The sequence below is a fragment of the Lagenorhynchus albirostris genome, chromosome 6 (assembly GCF_949774975.1).
Source record: "Lagenorhynchus albirostris chromosome 6, mLagAlb1.1, whole genome shotgun sequence".
Lineage (NCBI taxonomy): Eukaryota > Metazoa > Chordata > Mammalia > Artiodactyla > Delphinidae > Lagenorhynchus > Lagenorhynchus albirostris.
Window position 1 is genome coordinate 54820884 of NC_083100.1, and position 19904 is coordinate 54840787.

The 19904-nt window shown below is 40.4% G+C and overlaps 1 protein-coding gene across 1 annotated transcript in view; it reads right to left on the minus strand.

The window, feature by feature from the left end:
- OSBPL6 (oxysterol binding protein like 6) overlaps positions 1-19904 on the minus strand; it is a 207317-nt gene that overhangs the window by 113300 nt on the left and 74113 nt on the right. Inside the window, exon 2 of the mRNA XM_060152564.1 lies at positions 5388-5580. The gene's annotated coding sequence lies outside the window, so the exon portion shown is untranslated. The remainder of the gene's footprint in view (positions 1-5387; positions 5581-19904) is intronic.

A 19904-nucleotide genomic window follows, 5' to 3' on the forward strand; every position in this document is an offset into this window, starting at 1 on the left:
GACAGGTGAAAAGCTTAAAAGACTAAAGCGGGAGAGATGCAGCTCTCCTTCTTCCCTCCCACTGCCTACCCCTCAGCTTCAAGTTCAAGGAATCACCTGGTTGTAGGAAAAAGAAAGGAAGGATAGAAGGAGGGAAGGAAGGAAGGAAGGAAGGAAGGAAGGAAGGAAGGAAGGAAGGAAGGAAGGGAGGGAGGGAGGGAGGGAGGGAGGAAGGGACAGACGGACGGAGGGAAAAGTACCTATTCCTATATTCTCTATGAACACTTACATTTTTCCCAAGGTCAAATATTACAAAATATATCCAAAAATCAAAGCACTTGATCCCTTGACTCACCAAGGGAAAAGAAATCATTCCAAGGTAAGCATCCATAAAATATCCATTTAACAGATAAAAAGAAGCAAGAAGGACAAAACCGTTGGGGCACTTTCAGGCTCTGTGTTTCATTTAGAACATTTATCTTTCTTCTATTTCTGGACCTGCACTGTGATGAAGGGTGGACACTAATAAATGCATTCAGTGCAGCACAAATTGATCCACCATCCAAACAGTACAATAATCCCACTGTCACTTCTGGAACATCTCCTGCTTATGATGTAATGAATTGCAAATAACTCAAATTATTTGGTGAACTAAAGATTTAATAGAAATATATCAACACTAAATACTAAAAATGGAGGTGAGGGAAATTCATTTTTGACCACATACATAAAATTTGAAAGACCAAAAATAATGATAGTAATAAATGGTAAATAAAACTCTACATTTTTTCTCTATATAAAAATAGAACAATTAGTAGTAGTAATGCTGAGATTATTCATTTGAAGAGAAACGAGCTACAAATATAAAATCAAATAATAGTAAAACTCCATAAAGTTAACTTTGAAAATTCAATGTGAACTCATAATTTTTTATTTTAAATATATAATTATTTCCAACTCTGTTCCCTGAAAAAGTCTGGAAACACTGATGACCGATAAGAATGAGCACCCATGGGCTTCCCTGGTGGCGCAGTGGTTGGGAGTCCGCCTGCCGATGCAGGGGACGCGGGTTCGTGCCGCGGTCCGGGAGGATTCCGCGTGCTGCGGAGCGGCTGGGCCCGTGAGCCATGGCCGCTGAGCCTGCGCGTCCGGAGCCTGTGCTCCGCGGCGGGAGGGGCCACAGCAGTGAGAAGCCCGCGTATCGCAAAAAAAAAAAAAAAAAAAAAAAAAATGAGCACCCTTAATGCCCAGACTGTGGCTTCTAAATTCCATTTTCTACTAAAAGGAACCGGAGCTCCTTGTAATAACTGATTCTTAGACTGGACTGTGAAATGAACAAGAGGAGCTTAAAGTATCCTGTTGAACTAAAAAGCAGTGTCAAAAAAACTAATGGGACATGGATGCTTCTGGGATGTTCTGTATCTTGATCTGAGTGCTGATTATATGGGAATGTTCAGTTTGTGAAAATTCATTGTGATTCACTTCTGATAAGTTCTCTTTTCTGTATGTATATACAGGAACCAATCTCAAGGGGCTCCCAAGGAACAAAGGTTTTATTTGAGCATCCAGAAAAAAAAGTCACTGCAACTAATCAAATCATAAAGATCTTTAAAATCCATGAATTTACAATGATCCTCAAGAAATAAAGGAACTGTCCCCCTAAAAGAACAAAGAAATATATTTGATCACCTTTTGAAGAAAGAGGTTAAGTAAAATGGTCTCAGCACTGCCAATTCTCATTGGATATTCTCTCCGTTTCTACTACTGAGGGAGAAGTCTCATGATCTTCATAAGAGGTAAAAGGGAGCAAACGTCAGCTTTCATGCCATGCCAGGGTTGAATACTCTTTCTCTTCTTCCAGTTTTTGCCAATGTCATATTTGCTGACTGGCTAGCTGATTTACTGGGTTTACCTTTTTCACCACATTTCAACCCGTTTTATATGTCAATAATGGCCCTCATTGGTTTCATTTTTTCAGTCCTAGGTGTCCTTTCCTCAGGAAGTTAAGGGAAGTGGAATGTGGAGCCAATAACAGGAATGCCAAGGAAAAAAGAGATAAAGGGCTTCCTGGAAGCATTTCTGAGTATACATGCATACACACTAATTCCTACGACAAAACAGGAATGAAAATAAACACATTTCCTTAAGGAAATGAGGTGCCAATCACCTGCTTTTTCCTTTTCAGAAGAGTTTAATTTCTTTCTCATACAGTCAAGTCACAACTCCTCGAACGTGTGGAGACAAATTTCTAGTTACTTCATTTCCATGAACGTAAACCTGATAGTCAAAGGGACTCATGTACGTTTCATGTTTTTTTTTTTTTTTTTTTGGTTCGCGGGCCTCCCACCGTTGTGGCCTCTCCCGTTGCGGAGCACAGGCTCCAGACGCGCAGGCTCAGCGGCCATGGCTCACAGGCCCAGCTGCTCCGCGGTATGTGGGATCTTCCCAGACCGGGGCACGAACCCCCGCATCCCCTGCATCGGAAGGTGGACTCTCAACCACTGCGCCACCAGGGGAAGCCCTGTACATTTCACCTTTACGTGTGGTTAAGTATCAAGAGATCCTAGGCAATACTGACCTAAGAGATCCCATGAGACAGAGCAAAAGTAATGCAGCCAGAGGACAGTAAACTACCAGAAGTCAACATCCAATCCTGTTGGGCTTCTTTCTTGTTTGCTTCAACATTAAAAATGAATATCCTGAGGCCTAAAATCTGCTTGAGTAACAGGCACTATCCGTTTGAAAAATGGGTTGTTGGGATAAGAACCACTGTTTTGGGATCAAGTCAGCTTCTCCCTATTTGTAAACTATGATCAAATAATTAATGGCTGAGTTTAGCTGATGTAGACAGAGAAGTGCTATGCCCATAGGGCCCTATGATTTAAAATGCTTTCATGGTTAAGGCTCTTTATTATTATATAAAAGTTTGGTTCAATATCAAATTAAAAGGAACATTACTGCAAGTAGTTCAGTCCCCAACAATATATAGTGATCAAAGATGGGGCAAGAGAAGGTTTTTTTTTGTTTTTTTTGCTGTACGCGGGCCTCTCACTGTTGTGGCCTCTCCCCTCTCCCGTTGCGGAGCACAGGCTCCGGACGCGCAGGCTCAGCGGCCATGGCTCACGGGCCCAGCCGCTCTGGGGCATGTGGGATCTTCCCGGACCGGGGCACGAACCCACATCCCTTGCATCGGCAGGCGGACCCCCAACCACTGTGCCACCAGGGAAGCCGGAAAGAGAAGTTTTGTGATTAACTACAACCCACTGTGCTTGAAGGTATATCTGATTCTGATGGTGAGATTTCTCAATGTCAAAAGTTCTGCGCATGTAGCACACAGCTCACTGAATCACTCTGGTGTCCAGAATGAATAAGGGGATAAAAGATGGACTCTAAATGCCTATAGGTGTCATTCAAAAAGAAGCCAACCCAGTGAATCACTTTACCTCCCTGGGACCAAAACAGTCAGATCAGGCAATGGAACCCTTAGGTTGTGACATATTAAACTCTGAGATAGACGACCTCAGGTCTGGAAAAAATGATTCAGACCGTATCACTCCGCCAATCAGATTTCCAAACTAAGAACCATGGGCCACCTGGTTTTGGAAAAGTTTTCCTTCTTCATAGGCAAGCCTGGCAGGTGTTAGTTTAACCTCAGAAAGCCACCATTCTCACAGCGCACACATTTTATATAAAATAATAAAATGCCAAAAGAGAATAAAGACTAAGAGAGTGTTATGTGTAAACTACAGGGGACTGACTTCATGTAAGGAGAGACAAAATTGATGCTTAAAGCATGAATCTTGGCCTCAAAAGCCTACAGATGCCAGGTAGGTAACACAAATCTGTATAGCTGGTTGGGTTAAAGACTTAGGGAATGGTAACGACTAGCAAACTTCAGGTCTTGAAATAGTAACAAGACCAGATTTTTCACCTTCCAAGAGAAGCCAGGTATCTGTTTTCCTGGGGTTTTTTTTTTTTCTTTTTTTTATGTGAAGTTTCCTTTTTGAGATGTTGGCAATTAACTCAATATTAAAAAAGAAAACTTTTACATATTAAAAAAATTATAGTCTAAAATCTGGCCTGTAGGCCACCAGTCTGCAAGCTGTGCTTTAAAATTTAACTTTAAGGGACTTCCCTGGTGGTCCAGTGGTAAAGAAATTTGCCTTCTAATGCAGGGGACGCAGGTTCGATCCCTGGTCGGGGAACTAAGATCCCACATGCTGCGGGGCAACTAAGCCTGCGCACCACAACTACTGAGCTCATGCACCTCAACGAGAGAGCCTGCGTGCCACGAACTACAGAGCCCACACACCCTGGAGCCCATGCGCCCAACTAGAGAAGAGAAAAACCCACACGCCACAACTAGAGAGAAGCCCAGGAGCTGCAACGAAAGATCCCACATGCCACAACGAGGATCCCGCATGCCACAGTTAAGACCCAATGCAGCCAAAACAATAAACTAAATAAATAAATAAAATTTAACTTTAAATGATGCAGTAATAAGCAGAAATCTTCTGACATAACAGTGATTACACTAAATTAGTAAGCCATGGTTTCTGTCCTACCAAGAGGGAGCAGTCCATGCAAGGAAAAGGTCGAAATGGTATCAGAACACCTGTGAGTATTTTCCAAATTACAGATGTCTGAACTATCACCACCACCACCACCACTGCTGCCCTTGTGCTCCAGAGAAAATAAGGGTTTGAGTAGAGGACACACGTTGCAAAAGATCCCCAAGAGCTCTGATGGCACATCCTCCCACTCTGGGGGTCACTGACCTCAGAAGGTAGAAAGCTTCGTATAACTGGGAGGGATGTGTCCAAACGGTGAAGACCAAACCCACTGGGCCTAAGATGTCAAACAGCATATCTGAAGTGGTTCTGAAAATAATGACTGCAAATATCAAAGATGACAAGGACCCCAAAGTGAGCACTGCTGTTATCATATTTATTTCAGCCTCATGTGTAAAAATATCACAACCAATCGTCTACCTGTTTACTATGAAAGACTATAAAAACTATGCATTTTAAGAGTGTGTGTGTCATGCATATATAATGAAAGCGAGGATAACCTTTCAGCCATTTTCAGGCGCAGGTTTATTATTCCAGAAGGGAAGGGGAGCACTTTATTTTCACATGATGCCAAACTGTAGACAGAAAAACGTTCAATATTTCGGCTTTTTTTTTTTTTTTTACTTCCTATCCTTAAAAAAAATATTGCAGAACTTTTTATTAAGATGGCTAAACATAACCAGAATCACCAAGTCTTATTTTTCCATCTGATATATACATAAAAAAATAGAAACATGTTCCTGTGATTTGGTAATATCTCAGCAATCTTTTGCTATCATTAAGCATTGCCTAATCTAACTCTGCTTTTGATTTTAAACTTGCATTCTCCTAACTCACCTTGTAATTGGGAGTCAAAGCCTTCCAGGTCAGCTTTAAGCTAAAAGCTGTTGGAAGCAGTTTATCCTCAAGTGCCTGTAGCTTTTTTCCTGGGAACTTGGTCTGTCTACTGAGCCTGCTGGGGTTATCTGATAAGTTATAAGAGTGGCTCCTTGATTTCCTTCTCTTGATCTTTTGCAGGAAGGCACAGAGGCTGAAAAAGAGAGATTACAGTTGTATAGATACATCTCCATAGACCTTTCACGAGCATCTGTGGCTAACAGAGAATTCCTTCCACTTTATCTTCCGAGGAGAAAGTTCGTAAGGGATGGCCCCCCTGCTTTCTACCTCCTTTGCTCAATCTACGTAATCTCAAAGACAACCACTGAGCTCCTCAGCAATCAGTAGCACGTATCATTTACGTCTTACCCAGAGCTGCGAGTAAGAAAACTCTCAATTTATAAAGCAAATATTTTCTAAAAGGAGACGAAGTATATTTTTCAGAAACATGTTTAAACCGCTAATTAAAGGTAAACCTCAAAAAGTTTTTTAAAACAGTCACTATGAAGTGGTTCCATCACACATGCATATAAATGGACAATACCAATACCCAGATAAAGGCCCATTACTAGTCTCTAATTTGTCTTAACAGAGCAGAATTACTGCCAAACTCCTAGAACGATCCTCTAGCACAAAGAGCTGACTATACTGGCAAAGCATAGTGTTCAACCTGACATAATTTCTCAGAAGGCAAAGAAACAATATTTTACGGGAAGATAAAACATGTTCACTTTAAGTTAAAAAAAAACAAAGAGAGAAAGGAAAAGAAAACTCTGACCCTGCAATGTGGCAGCAGTTTTTTCCTTCAAGCCACAGACCTTTCTTTTGCAGCCTTGTTTATTCACAAGGCAGCTTTAAAACTTACTCCCCAGGTTTGATTATTTTTCAAGCCTACTGCTTCATTCTGTTTTCGTTTTTTCTCTTTCTGCTTATAGAGAAGAAAAAGCACACACACATTCTGAAAAATTATGACTTAATGAAAGTGCAAAAGATTTATGTCTACTGGGTATTTTATGCTGTGATTGCTCTTTAAGTGCCATTTTTCTGGAAAAAAAATAAAGTTTGTTCTAAATGCCCCTCTACCTCTATAAAAAAAGCTTTTAAGATCTCTACTCTGTTGTAAGAAAATTCTGTGCATCTTACAATTCCTAAATAAAACTGATGATTACGATGATGACATAGAAAACTAGGCTTAGGGTCCACCAAGATTATTTCTGTATGCTCAGCATTATATGTTTATTTTCTGCAAACACTACTCAGTGCATGCTCTTTAATCTCATAGAATTATAGGCAGACTGAATATGAAGAGCCAGCTACAGAAACTGCCCTATCCACCTCCTCTTTGCTCTTCCCTATGATGAATTCTGCCAAGCTTAGGAAAAGGAAGAACACTGAAAGAGGAGGGAAAAAAAAGAATATGGTAAAGAGCCCCCTGTGCTCTACTGCAGTTCTTTGTGCACACTCCCACCCCCATTCCTCTTCCCTAGTCTTATTCTCCATAACTTCTTACCATCCTGTAATAGCAAATGGGAAGGTGAGGGAGAATAGAGGACCACGGGGTAATGGTTTCCTCCAATCCAGCAGCAGAGGGGAGGGAGGAGGGAGGGTGAATCTTGCTAATCACACCCAAGGACCCCTTCCCCTCCCACAGGACACACGCTGTGTGCGCGTCCTGTCTCCAGCCTGTGTAAATCAGACCTTGGCCTGGGGATCATTTTCCCCTTCACTCATCTCTTTCCCCACATAATACATCCTTCAAAGCCCAGCTCAAAACCACAACTTCCAACTCTTTCATCCATTTTCCCAGCTAGAAAGAAGGAGCTTCTCATCACATCTGGTACTTGGGTCAATTCTAACTAATGTGAGATTGTCCTGGTCTTTCTTGCTGCTTACACCTCTTATCTCCCCTAACAGACTGTGTTGACTCTGGAAACAGGGACCAGACCTTAGTTCCTTGCACAGCGTAAGTGTGAGAGTTAAAAAGTGAATTTTACAAGGTTTCTATTTATATGTACTTTGTAAAGGGTTTTGGCTGGTTCTAAGACTATAATTGATGTTTATATGGACATTCTGTGAAATTTTCAGAAGGACAACAACCATGATTATAAAGTCTGATGCCTTCTATAACCTTCAGGGGGGCTGACCGCTCTGCATTAAAAATTACCAATCTATCAATACATGGTTCACATGTAATCAATCATCCCTGATAGTTACTGAAGCCAGAAATATGAGGAATATTCATTTCAGTACAGCTTCAAAAACTTGACTAGGACAGAAAGATTTCTATTGTCACATTCAAATTCCAAATTTCCAGGTGACTAATATATTAAGTTTTATTCAAAAACCAGGAAGTTAACCAAGTGGCAACTAAACTATTTTAATTAGAAACTGTAAAAGACCTTGTTTTACCTTGCACATAAACTGCATACGGGGCAGAAGTCCAAAGGTGCTAAGCTTATAAAGTTCAAGTCTGATTATTCCTTGTGACAATACACATTGAAGATTAATTCTTTTTTTTTTTTTGCGGTACGCGGGCCTCTCACTGTTGTGGCCTCTCCCGTTGCGGAGCACAGGCTCCGGACGCGCAGTCTCAGCGGCCATGGCTCACGGGCCCAGCCGCTCCGCGGCACGCGGGATCTTCCCGGACCGGGGCACGAACCCGTGTCCCCCGCATCGGCAGGCGGACTCCCAACCACTGCGCCACCAGGGAAGCCCTGAAGAGCAGACTTTTAACCTGGAAATCTATCTAATCTCATTAGTCCTATCATATATCACAGAGGTTAAAGGACATTTCAAACAGTGAGGAAATGTGTATGAAAATCAAGAGATGGGAAAGTGCAGACTGTAGTCACAGTACTCAGAGTTCAGGGTACAAAAAAGGACAGTGGGGGAAGAAAAGGCAGAGAGTAGGTTTGAAACAGCGTGGAAGGTCTCCAATGCTGGTGAAAGACCAGATTTTGCTGGGTGGGCTACAGAGAACAGGAGCGGAGTTTAGAGCAGGAGAGTCATGTGATCATGCTCCAGGGAGGCAGATCCTGGAGAACAAATTGCAGGAAAGAGAACCCAGATGCAAGAGAGGACCTCAGAAGCCACAGCAGCCAAAAAGGGAGGGGAGAACTACTGAGGAGAGTGGCCATTCACGAGGGACAAGTGAAGAACTTGTATCTGACAGAGCAGAATGTGATCCCATTTGCCCTCACACACTTCTTGGCTTAACAAAAAGAATGGCAAATAAAGCACATCTGGAAACATAGCCAATATTTTATAACTATAAATGAAATATAACCTTTAAAAATTGTGAAGCGCTATGCTGTACACCTGAAACTTACATAATACTGTATGTCGACTATACCTCAATTAAAAAAAAGAAAAGAAAGCACATTCATTTTCTCAGAAATGTGATTGAAGTATAACATAAGATATGGTCAACATGCTAATAAACTAAAATAATGTACTCAGCACAAAACATATTTTTATCATTCTGTTACATATCTATGATCTAGGTCAATTTTTCCAGATTTTTTTTGGTTTGTATTTAACTTGGTTCCAATTGAGACATATTTCTCTGAGGGTAGGGAAATGTAATATTTCTGCAAATCCCAAAAGCTGAGCACAAGGAAAGACCTGGCATCTACTGAGCATTCAAAGAAAAAGAAATTCTTCCAAATTAAACAGTTCTGTTAAAACTGACAAAAACTCAGATGACTGATTATACAGTTAAGAATTCTGATTCTAGATTACTTAAAGGAGTATTCAGTTTCATTATTCCCTTGACTGTATCTGTTTTAGACCCGAAGAACAAATATTACAGAAACCACTCAATAGTTCTGTTATTCAGCTGAGTAAAATTTTCTTTAAAGTTTTATTTAAAAGAGAACTCTTAACTCTAAAGCACTATAAATATGTCTTAACTCTAAAGCACTATAAATATGCTTTGGACAATTCCTAATCTTCCAAAAGTAGTATGCTACAGAGAAAGAGTCAGCACTTTTCTCTGTGAAGGTCCAAATCAGTAAACATTTTAGGTTATGTGGGTCATGCACTGCACCACTTAATGCAACTACTCAACTCTGCCCTTGTAGCAGGAAAGCAGCCACAGATAATATGTAAATGATTGAGCATGGCTGTGTTCCAATAAAACTTTATTTACAAAAATGTGAGGGGTCACATTTGGCCCGTGGACTGTAGTCTGCTGACTCCAGTCTAGCAGATAGTCCAGCTGTGTCAACCTGGTGTGGCTTCATCGTTCTTTCCTCCTTGGTGTGCATAACTCTGATGAAGTAATAAAAAAATCACTGAGCAAATGGGCTCCAAGAAAAATCTCCACTGCTGGTGTACTGATAAAAGGGAAAATATAATGAAGATATTCTAAGGAAGGGATGAATTCAAGGAGACAAGAGAAGTTTTGGGTAAATTAAAATAAGAATGTAGTTTGATAATGTCTCAGATCACTGCTAAGAGAGTCCAACGTATATTCTAAGTAGAAATATGAAAATATGACTCATGAAACCATTTCAGGAAGTGCTCCAATTAATGCCAAAAATTCTTATTAATTGGGAGAAAACTTCAGGGAAAACTTAACCTATTAAATAAAAATATGTTTAAGAAATGCATGTATCTTGACAGAATACTCATGTGAGAAAAAGCCAAGGAATTTGGAAATTTATGAAAGTCTCAGATCATACTTTCTTCATGAATTCTGATGATCATACTATATTTACTTGATAGAGCAGGAGGAAAATTAAGGAAATACTATCATCAAAGCTTACCAATCTATATTTAAATCTGTAAAACAGTTGTGACAAAAACTGTCTTAATTCAATCACATCAACTTAATGAGGCTACCACTAATTTACCATTGAAAGCGACTTACTAGCTCTGTGCCCTTGTGCAAATTACTTTACTTCTCTGTGCCTCGGGGTCCTCATGTGTAAAATGTAGCCCTTTCACAGAGGTATCTGAGGATCAGGCCAGTTAATGTATGCGGTGTTCAGAACAGGAAGCTCTCAAACGCTATAATGCTGCTGCTGCTCCCAAGTCTTGCCTCCGCAGCCAGCTTTACCGGATATTCCTCCTCTGCCCTTGTCTTCTCAGTCTGGGCTCTCCTGGGTGGCCCTGACCCACCCAGAGCGCTTCAACCTACCATTTGCTAGAGACAGCTGAATCTCTCTCTATCCAATGCTAACTTCTTTTCCAGACTGCATTTCCAACTGTCTACCAGACATTTCCATTGGAATATATCATGGGCACCTGAAACTCAGTGGGTCTAAAAATCAAGCCCATAATCTTTCTGCTCTTGCCCCTTTCCTCTCCTTTAGTTTTTGTTAATGACATGACTATCTATCCTAAACCAAGCTAGAAACAACAGTTACTTTTAACTATTTTATGTGCAACTTTCCCATTTAACTCAGCCCAGATCCTCTCACTTCCATCTCCTAAGTATCTTTCAGAGACATCGCTCTCTTTTTGTCATCTCAGCTAGATTTTTTATATCTGTCCCTGCGATCTCTCTGCTTCCAATCATTCTCTCCTCCCAGGCCATCTTTCATTGGCACCAGAGTCATCTTTCTTAAAACATATACTGGATCGTATTATTCTCTACTGCTTGGGGGGAAGGACTCTACAGACCTACAGGTGACTTTCAGAGCACCTGAGAACCTTTTGAAATTGGATACAAAAATTTGTGAGCCCTTGATTTAAAAAAAGGTCACTGCCTGATAGGACAATTTTTAACTGTTCATCAGGGTACAATCTGTAACCTTAAATTGCATCTTAGTCACTCTCTTCATGTTCCACCCTGTTTTAGATACAGTGAACATCATACTTTCCTTCAAACATGCACATCAAATGCCATTTCACCTCCTCAAGCCTTTTGCACGTGCTATTCCCTCTACCTGTGATGCTCTTCTCTGCCTGTTGAGCACTTGAGCATCCTTTAAGTCCTGGCTCAGGTCTCAAATGTCACCTCTGTGAAGCCTTGCTCATGTGCACAACACTGCATGGACAACAAACGAGATGCTAAATAGATTTCTGGTGTCTGTATATCATACACTGGTCTGAAATTTCTTAAATTCAAAGCTTCATACTATACAAAATAAATAGCCTTAAATATTGAGACACACATTATGTTTCCTTAAGTCTAGGGACATCCTTGGATTTTAATGAGGTCAAGAGTAAAGACGTTGGAACCCAAGTGCCTAGGTTCAAAATCCTGGCTCAATTACCAGTAATGGGGCCCCAGGCAAGTGACATAGCTTCTCAATGCCTCAGTTTCATGATCTGTAATGATGGAGAGAATAACAGTACCTACCCTTCAGGATTATTCTGAAGATTAAATGAGTCCATGTGTATAGTACTATGTAAGTGTTTGTTGTTATTATAATTATTTTCTAAATCAACGGCCAGGACCAGTGGCTCTAAGAGATAATCAGAGAGCAAAACTAATGGACCTTGCCACATAAGCCTCAAGCTTTAGTCAACTGAGTTAATTAGCCAGAGAATACTAACAATAATGGCCCTTTTCACTAATGTTTTTATGAACTGAAGTGTTCCAAGTCTACCCGATAAAATTCAGATGTTTCTCCTTTTGCCTCCACTAGCTAAAATTATCAGCTCAGAATATTTCCAAGGCACACCACAAGTAGACTAAAATAATTCCTTTGAATAGGAAAAGAGAAAAACAGGGTTGCTGTTTCCTGGGCAGCAAACTAATGAGCCACCTCATTGCTTATGAAGTGCCCAATATGAAGGGAAAATGCTAAGTAGGAAATTGAGAAGAAAGATAAAGGAGCTTAATGACTCAGCTTTCAAACAAACCAGCTTACTTGCCAGACATATGGGGTATTAGGCATTTTAGCACCACCCACCTGGTCAAAAAAAAAAAAAAAGGTGTGAAATGTAAATCCTAACATCATTGAACCTAGGGAGGAATCAAAATAAGTGCATGCTGTAGCGATGTAGCTGACTTTCATCTGAGTGATAGGATTATGTGACATATTTGGCACAGCCTCTGTGGAAAATTTTCGGTAAAAAAAAGCCATTTGACCCAGACACATACTGCAGTTGCGTAACAGTATTTTTTGTTCTCCAGCAAACTGCCAAAAGGATCATTGTACTCTCTATGAATAATCATACTTGATAATCAGACCTAAGGTAAAACACTTGAGTTAATATCTGAAACTAAGGAAGGAGAGAATAAAGCCCAATTTCCTTATCCTAGTATTAAAGGTCCTCCATGATCTAACTCCAACCAACTTTCCAACTTCATCTTCCATGATAGGCTCCTTGAAATCTTCTACTAAACACAAATCCTTGCAGTTCCCCCAAACATACCCACTCTTTGCCTATTCTATGTGTTTTCTCTAAAGAAAATAGTTTTCCTTACATTTCCAAAGTCTAAAGCCCATCCTTCCTTTAAACCCTGTGTGGATGACATGAAGCCACTTCCTATGGCTCAGCTAGAAGCAATTCTCCAGGTTCTTAACTTTCATAATCCTTGCTCAGCACCTCCTGGACTTTCCTCAGTCCATCCTGATCAGAGTTTTTGACACACATGTCTTTCATTCCCCAGAATGGATGGCCTCTGCAGGCAACACCCACACCTGCTCCATCTCTGTAAGCACAACTGCACCTGGCACACCTGCATATGGCAGTGTGCCCATACTTTTCGCTAATGTATACCAGAAGTATGCTAAAGTGTGCTAAAGCTCACTGTGACTGATCATTGAAACCAGATGGACAGAACATGCATTCACACAAATTTTGCTGAAGAAAGGCTTCAGTTAAAAAGATATGCAATAAGATTTGTTTTCTTGTGAAGCAAGTTGAGATGAGAATTTTTTTTTTAAGTCTTTATTGAGTTTTGTTACAATACTGCTTCTGTTTTATGTTTTGGTTTTTTGGCCATGTGGGATCTTAGGATGTGACTCCCCAACTAGGGATCGAACCCGCACCCCCTGCACTGGAAGGCGAAGTCTTAACCACTGGACCGCCAGGGTAGCCCCGGGAGATGAGAATTTTAATGTTGCTCCCAGGGCAAAGAAACCACCATTAACATTTACCAACTGGTGATTTGTCAACAACCACTAACAGTGGTGCTTAAAAAGCTTCCCTCCCACTTATATAACTGATAATACACTTCCAAAGTTAGAGAAAGCATAAGATAGCTGGTCCTGTATTTCCTCTACTATAGACTCAAAACACTACTTGCCTCTGGGCTTTGGAAAAGAGCCCTAGAGACCTGTGTACGTAGTGATAATTTCAATCATCACATCTAATGTGCCTTAAACGCTAAATATTCAAGGACCAAAATCAGAGAATTTGATAAATAACAGAACCCACAAATGCCAAGAGAGGGAAAGATTAACAAAAGAACCCCTAAACCCTGGCAGTCTGATATAGCTTGGGCAGAAGTTCACTAGTCCTAATAGGTCACTTGAATGGTGCTAACTGAAACACTTATTTGGATCACAAAAGAGAGGCTGACTTCACTCTGGGGTGATGCTCCAGGGCTGTGCTGCTTGGTATGTTCTTGCCAGACCACTGAACAGCTGCCCACTGTCCTATATTCACAGATGACACTTCTCTGCCGACTCAGTTCACAAACTGTTACATACATGAGTTTTAATATGCACTCCTAAATATAAGTAATTTTCCGAAACCCCAAATCCTGAAAGAACAGATGACTTAAGTCCTAAACCCAGATGAAGAACATTTTTATAGGGACGTCTGGATTCAGAGTCATGCTAATAGGAAGTTTTCTGTTGAGTGTGCTCCCTGAGATGGTTTTCATATCAATGACGTTTGGAACATTCAGTCTCCAATATCACGTTGCTGGTGTCTCTCAGATTACTGGAATGGCAATTGAATCCTTCGGGCAGGTAGCAGGAGACTCTTTTTTAACTTAAGCACTTTTACAATAACTATAAAATCACTATATGTTCTTTTACAGTACAAATATGTCTACCACATACACACTGAGGTCAAAATAATATTAAAATCTGTTAACAAATTAGGTATACATTGTCAGTGGCATCACCATAAATTATACAGTGGTTCGAAATGATAAAATAGACCCTAAACAAGTGTAAGTTTTGTATATGTAATCTGTATTTTTTTCCATACATGGCTTAACTGAATAACCTTGGCCTAATTTCTCTTTGAGCCAGTCTCTTTTACCTCCTATGCTACTTTGATGGAATTACTTCAAGCTGCCCACTTCTTAGGCCTCTTGCTGTATCAATTCACCTAGATTTCTGTTTGGTTTCCACAGCGACTTACTTGTTTGCTCATCAGACCACAAAAAACTTTGACAACTAAATCAGGCCTATTAACATTCTTATGACTAAAGCTTCCTGTATTTAGATAGATGATACTGGCAGTAAAAGCAGAATAAATTTTAAAATGCTGAGACAGTGAACAATGCCATCCATTACAATTCAAAATTGTTCTGGGAATTTGATTTGATGTCATAGATGGATTTAAAAAAATGGATGGAGAAAGCAGGGTAGACTATGATATCACATAAACAGCAATTTTCTTTGAAATTGAGTGCTTCCTTTGGGCTCAAGTGGAAATCTGTGGCATCGTGGAAAGAGCACGGGGCTTGGAGTTAAACAGGCTTACTTTAAACGCCAGTTTTAACTATGATGTTTTTTAGCTATGAAACTGGGCAGATTACTCAGCCTATCTGATCTTCAATTTCCTCATCTGAGAAATGGGGATTTGGGCTCAAACAAAACCTAGTTCGAGTTGCTTTGGGGATTACAGATGATATACATTCAGGATCTAGTACTGCACATATCCTATGAGAGATGTCCAAATGTTAATTATGTAGAGATTTTTTAACTCAAATTTTCAGACTTCAGATATTCTTCAGTTCTCGTTACATACACACATAATTTACATAAAAATACACAGACATTATTGAGTAGTATATTTGGCTGCCAGTTTACATACCTTCTGATTCAGATCTACTGATATTAAAAATTTTTCTTTTTAAAAATTGAGATCTATGGGGCTTCCCTGGTGGCGCAGTGGTTGAGAGTCCGCCTGCCGATGCAGGGGACACGGGTTTGTGCCCCGGTCCGGGAAGATCCCACATGCCGTGGAGCGGCTGGGCCCGTAAGCCATGGCCACTGAGCCTGCGTGTCCGGAGCCTGTGCTCCGCTAAGGGAGAGGCGAGAACAGTGAGAGGCCCGCGTACCGCTAAAAAAAAAAAAAAAAAAAATTGAGATCTATGGATTATTCTAATACCTCTATAGGTCACACAGTCATCCGTCCATATCTGTGGGGCGCTGGTTCCACTCCCTGCGAATACCAAAATCCTAAGATGCTCAAGTCCCTTATATAAAATGGTGTAGTATTTGCATATAACTTATGCACACTCTCCTATACAGTTTAAATCATCTCTAGATTACTTATAATATCTAACACAATGTAAATGCTACATAAATACAAGCAGACTTCCCTCGTTTTACTGCTCTTCACTTTATTGCACTTCAAAGATGCTGCATTTTTTGCAAATTGAAGGTTTGTGGCAACCCTGTGTCAAGCAAGTCTATGGGTGCCATTTTTCCAACAACATTTGCTCACCTCGTGTCTCTGTGTCACATTTTGGTAATTCTCGCAATATTTCAAACATTTTCATTATTATTATAATATTTGTTACGGTGATCTGTGATTAGCAATCTTTGATGTTACTATTGCGAAAAAGATTGACTCACTGAAGGCTCAGGTGATGGTTATGAGACTTTAGCAATAAAGTACTTTTAAATTAAGGTATGTACATCGTTTTTTAAAACATAATGCTGTTACACACTTAATAGACTACAGTAGTGTAAACATAATCTCTATATGCACTGGGAAGCCAAAAAAATTTGTGTGACTCACTTTATTGCAGTGCTCTGGAACCAAATCCTCAATACCTCCAAGGTATGCCTGTAGTTGCCGGCACGCCACAAATTCAAGTTTTGCTTTTGAAACTTCTGAAAAATTTTTTCCTTGAACATTTTCGATCTGTGGTTGGTCAAATCTGCAGATGCAGAACCTGCGGATATGAGGGCTGACTGTACTTTCTTCAGACTACAAATTTGCCATCCCAGTGAGAAATTACATGCAAAAATCATTGAAATGTTCATGTCAAATATCCAACTTCTATGAGGCTCTTAGAAATAAAGACTATGAATTTAAGAGTTCAAAGAACCACAACTAATAGGTAACTGTCAGGCAGTAAGTGGCTAAGAGCCCAGTTTCTGGAACCATCTCTCTGCCCCTCTCTAGCTGTGTGACCTTGGAAGAGTTATGTCTTTTCTCTGTTTTTTCGTTTCCTTATCTGTGAAATGGAGTGACTAAGAGTACGCATTTCATAGGGTTGAGGACTGAACAAGAATAGCTGGTACGTAGGAGCTGCCCGATGTCAGTTTTTATTATTAAAGCAGGTCTGTCCAACAGTCACACTACATATATATCCAGACTCAAATTTAACTCATGGTCATGCTTTGTGGTTTTCCTTGTTCATCCCCTTCCCCACAAAAAGAAAACAAGAGATCTTCCTTGATAAGAGAGACAAACTGAGGAATTTATTGGAAAGCATTCATGCTTAATTCCTGTCTTACTTGGTGCAGACCTGACCTGAGCCCACCCCTGACCTTGCTGCAGGGCCCTATCAGAGATTCCTCTCATGGTGCAGTCCACAACCTGTCCTAAGGAAGGAGTGGAGGGAAGCTTTGGTCATGAATCCATCCCGGCACCAGCCCCTGTGTTATTACGGGCCTTGCCTGACACTCTTAATTTTATTCAGCCGCAACAGAAGGACAAGAGTTCTTGGCATAGAGCAGACTCTCAATTAGGATTTGGAATGAATGGCATCATGAAACTGACCAGGGATAAAGCTGGGAGCCTTGATAACTATAAAAGTCAGAATTAAATAATTGGTTGCCACAATGCTCTGCTGTTATATTTGTCTTCTTTCCTGAGCTATGGACGTATCTCAGGACCCACTCAGATACTGACTGAATGCCTACATTGTGTGGCCATGAGGGTTCAGAATCTGGAAATATAAGCAATACTAACATTGGGAAAAACTCATTCCCTCCCTCAAGTTAGAATGACCAGAGTCTTTATACGTTTTGAATACACTTTACTGAAACCTATAAAACAGTTCAGAATCTGTATTTAAATTCTCTTACATTGCCGGTGGGAATGTAAATTGATATGACCACTTCAGAAAAAATGTCTGCTAAAGATAATAATACTCTGTGACACAGAAATTCCACTCACGGATGTATGTTCAAGAGAAGTGAGTGCTTATGTCTATCAAAAGGCAAATCTGAGAATGTTCACAGCAGCTTTATTCATAATAGCCCCAAACTTGAAACCCAAGTGTCCATTAAGAACAATACACAGAAATGAAAAAAAATCAACTACAGATGAAAGCTATTGCAACTACTAAAGCAACAACATGGGTGAATCTCAGCCCAAAGAGAACCACTGTACGATTCCACCTCTATGAAGTTCAAGGACAGGCTGAATTAATGCACAGTGACAGCAGTCAGTACGGTGCTTACCATTGGGTGGTACAGACTGGGAGAGGCATGAAAGAACCTTCCAGTGTGCCAAAAATGTTCTATATCTTCATCTGGAGGTAGTTTTGCGCATAGACATAAATATAGAAAATTGAGTCTACTTTCAGAATCTGTATACTTTGCTATACATAAGTTAGAACCTTTTTAACAAATAAGCAAAAACACCACTCATTCGTTCATTCCAATGAACGCCTACCACGATGCCAAGCACTGCAAGCATGGTTCTCATTGTTACAGAGTTTGGATGCTACTGCAGAAAGTCTCTTCACTGGTAGTTCTAATCATTTGGCAATAAATCATATACCAGCTTCTGACATCTCATCTGTACTTTTCTTCAGTTACTTGACATTTTATATTTTGCTTAGGTTTACAGCTAATCTAACTTATTATGTAAATTCCTTGGTTGTTTTTTCATCTTGCTATGCTCTTGAATGCCAAGCACAGAGTCTTATACAGAGCAAGTGTTTGATAATTTATTAGCCTATCACATCATAGAACCTCTCTCTGCCTCAGGTTTCCTGCCAAATGTTCTTTTCTCCAAGTTTTCACTTTTTCCACCACCTATGAAGCCTGAAGAGCTGTAAAACACTTAAGAGAGTACTGTTTATACTTACATATACTATATCTACCAGTAGAGTGGAGGATAGGGCTTCTTTTATTCTAAGTTTTCTTTCATTGACCCTTTCAACCTATAATAGACTGAAATTCATCCTATATAATTTCATCCTATTATAGGATCTTATAATAAGAATATGTAAGAGGTAAAGTGGGAAAAGTACAGACATAATCAATAAACTCATGTCATTGGGGAGAAAATGATAAGCCTTGCCCTGATAGCTTGCGATGCACTGGCAAAAACAAAAATAGCCATGCCTCTCTCTAGCTTCCCCTTTCTAGAGTGTTCACAGCCCTGCCGATGCCATATCTACCAACGTACCCAGAAAATACCCTTGAGAATGACATGCTGATTCATTTCCCTAGGATCTTTTTCTAAAGGTGACTTTTCGAAGGATCACTAATTTAAAAGAGCCAGGAAAAAGCATGAGCCCCACAACTGAATGTAGTTAACAATAGTTATCATTGTTCTCACAAAAAGGGCAAGAACAGTGGATTACTTTAGTTTCATAGTTTTCTCCTCTGTGGTCTTGTTAAATATAGCAGGTCTCACATGATTCTTGAAGCTAACTGTTGACACCTGAAGTCACAAGACTGAGGGTTGCATCTAGAAGTCTCAGCCTCTCTCTGTGTGTTAAGGTTTCATGTTGACTTTCCTGCCGACCTGCAGCATCGCAGCGACTGAGCACCATCTGTCCCCCAACAAGAGCTATGCCCACTTTAGAGACGCAGCAAGGTGATCAACCCCCAGCTTCGTGGCTTCCATGGGGCTTCTGTGATGGAGCATGGTGACTTGACAGAATCTGTTTCTGTTTGGTTCTTTCACTGGTATTCAAAGGGAGAAGCTCAAATGCTGCAGAGCTTTAAGGTCTGTCCTCTTCTAAGACACCTGCCCACTGTAAATCATGAGGTATGGTCCTGGGAACAATCATCACAAGTCACACTCCAGATTGTGATAGGTCGGTGTTATGTGCTGAATTGTGTCTCCCCTGCTCCCCTCTCCCCCAGTTCATACATTGAAGCTCTAACCCCCAGTGTAACTGTATTTGGAGATAGGGCCTTTAGGGTGGTAATTAAAGTTAAATGAGGTCAAAGGGTGGGCTCTAATTTGATAGGACTAGTGTCCTTATAAGGAGAAGAGATACCAGAGATCAATCACCCCCACCCCAGCACACACAGAAGCCATGTAAGGATACAGTGAGAAGGTAGCTGTCTACAAGCTGGAAAGCGTCCTCACAAGAAAGCAGCCCCGATGGCACCTTGATCTTGAACTTGTAGC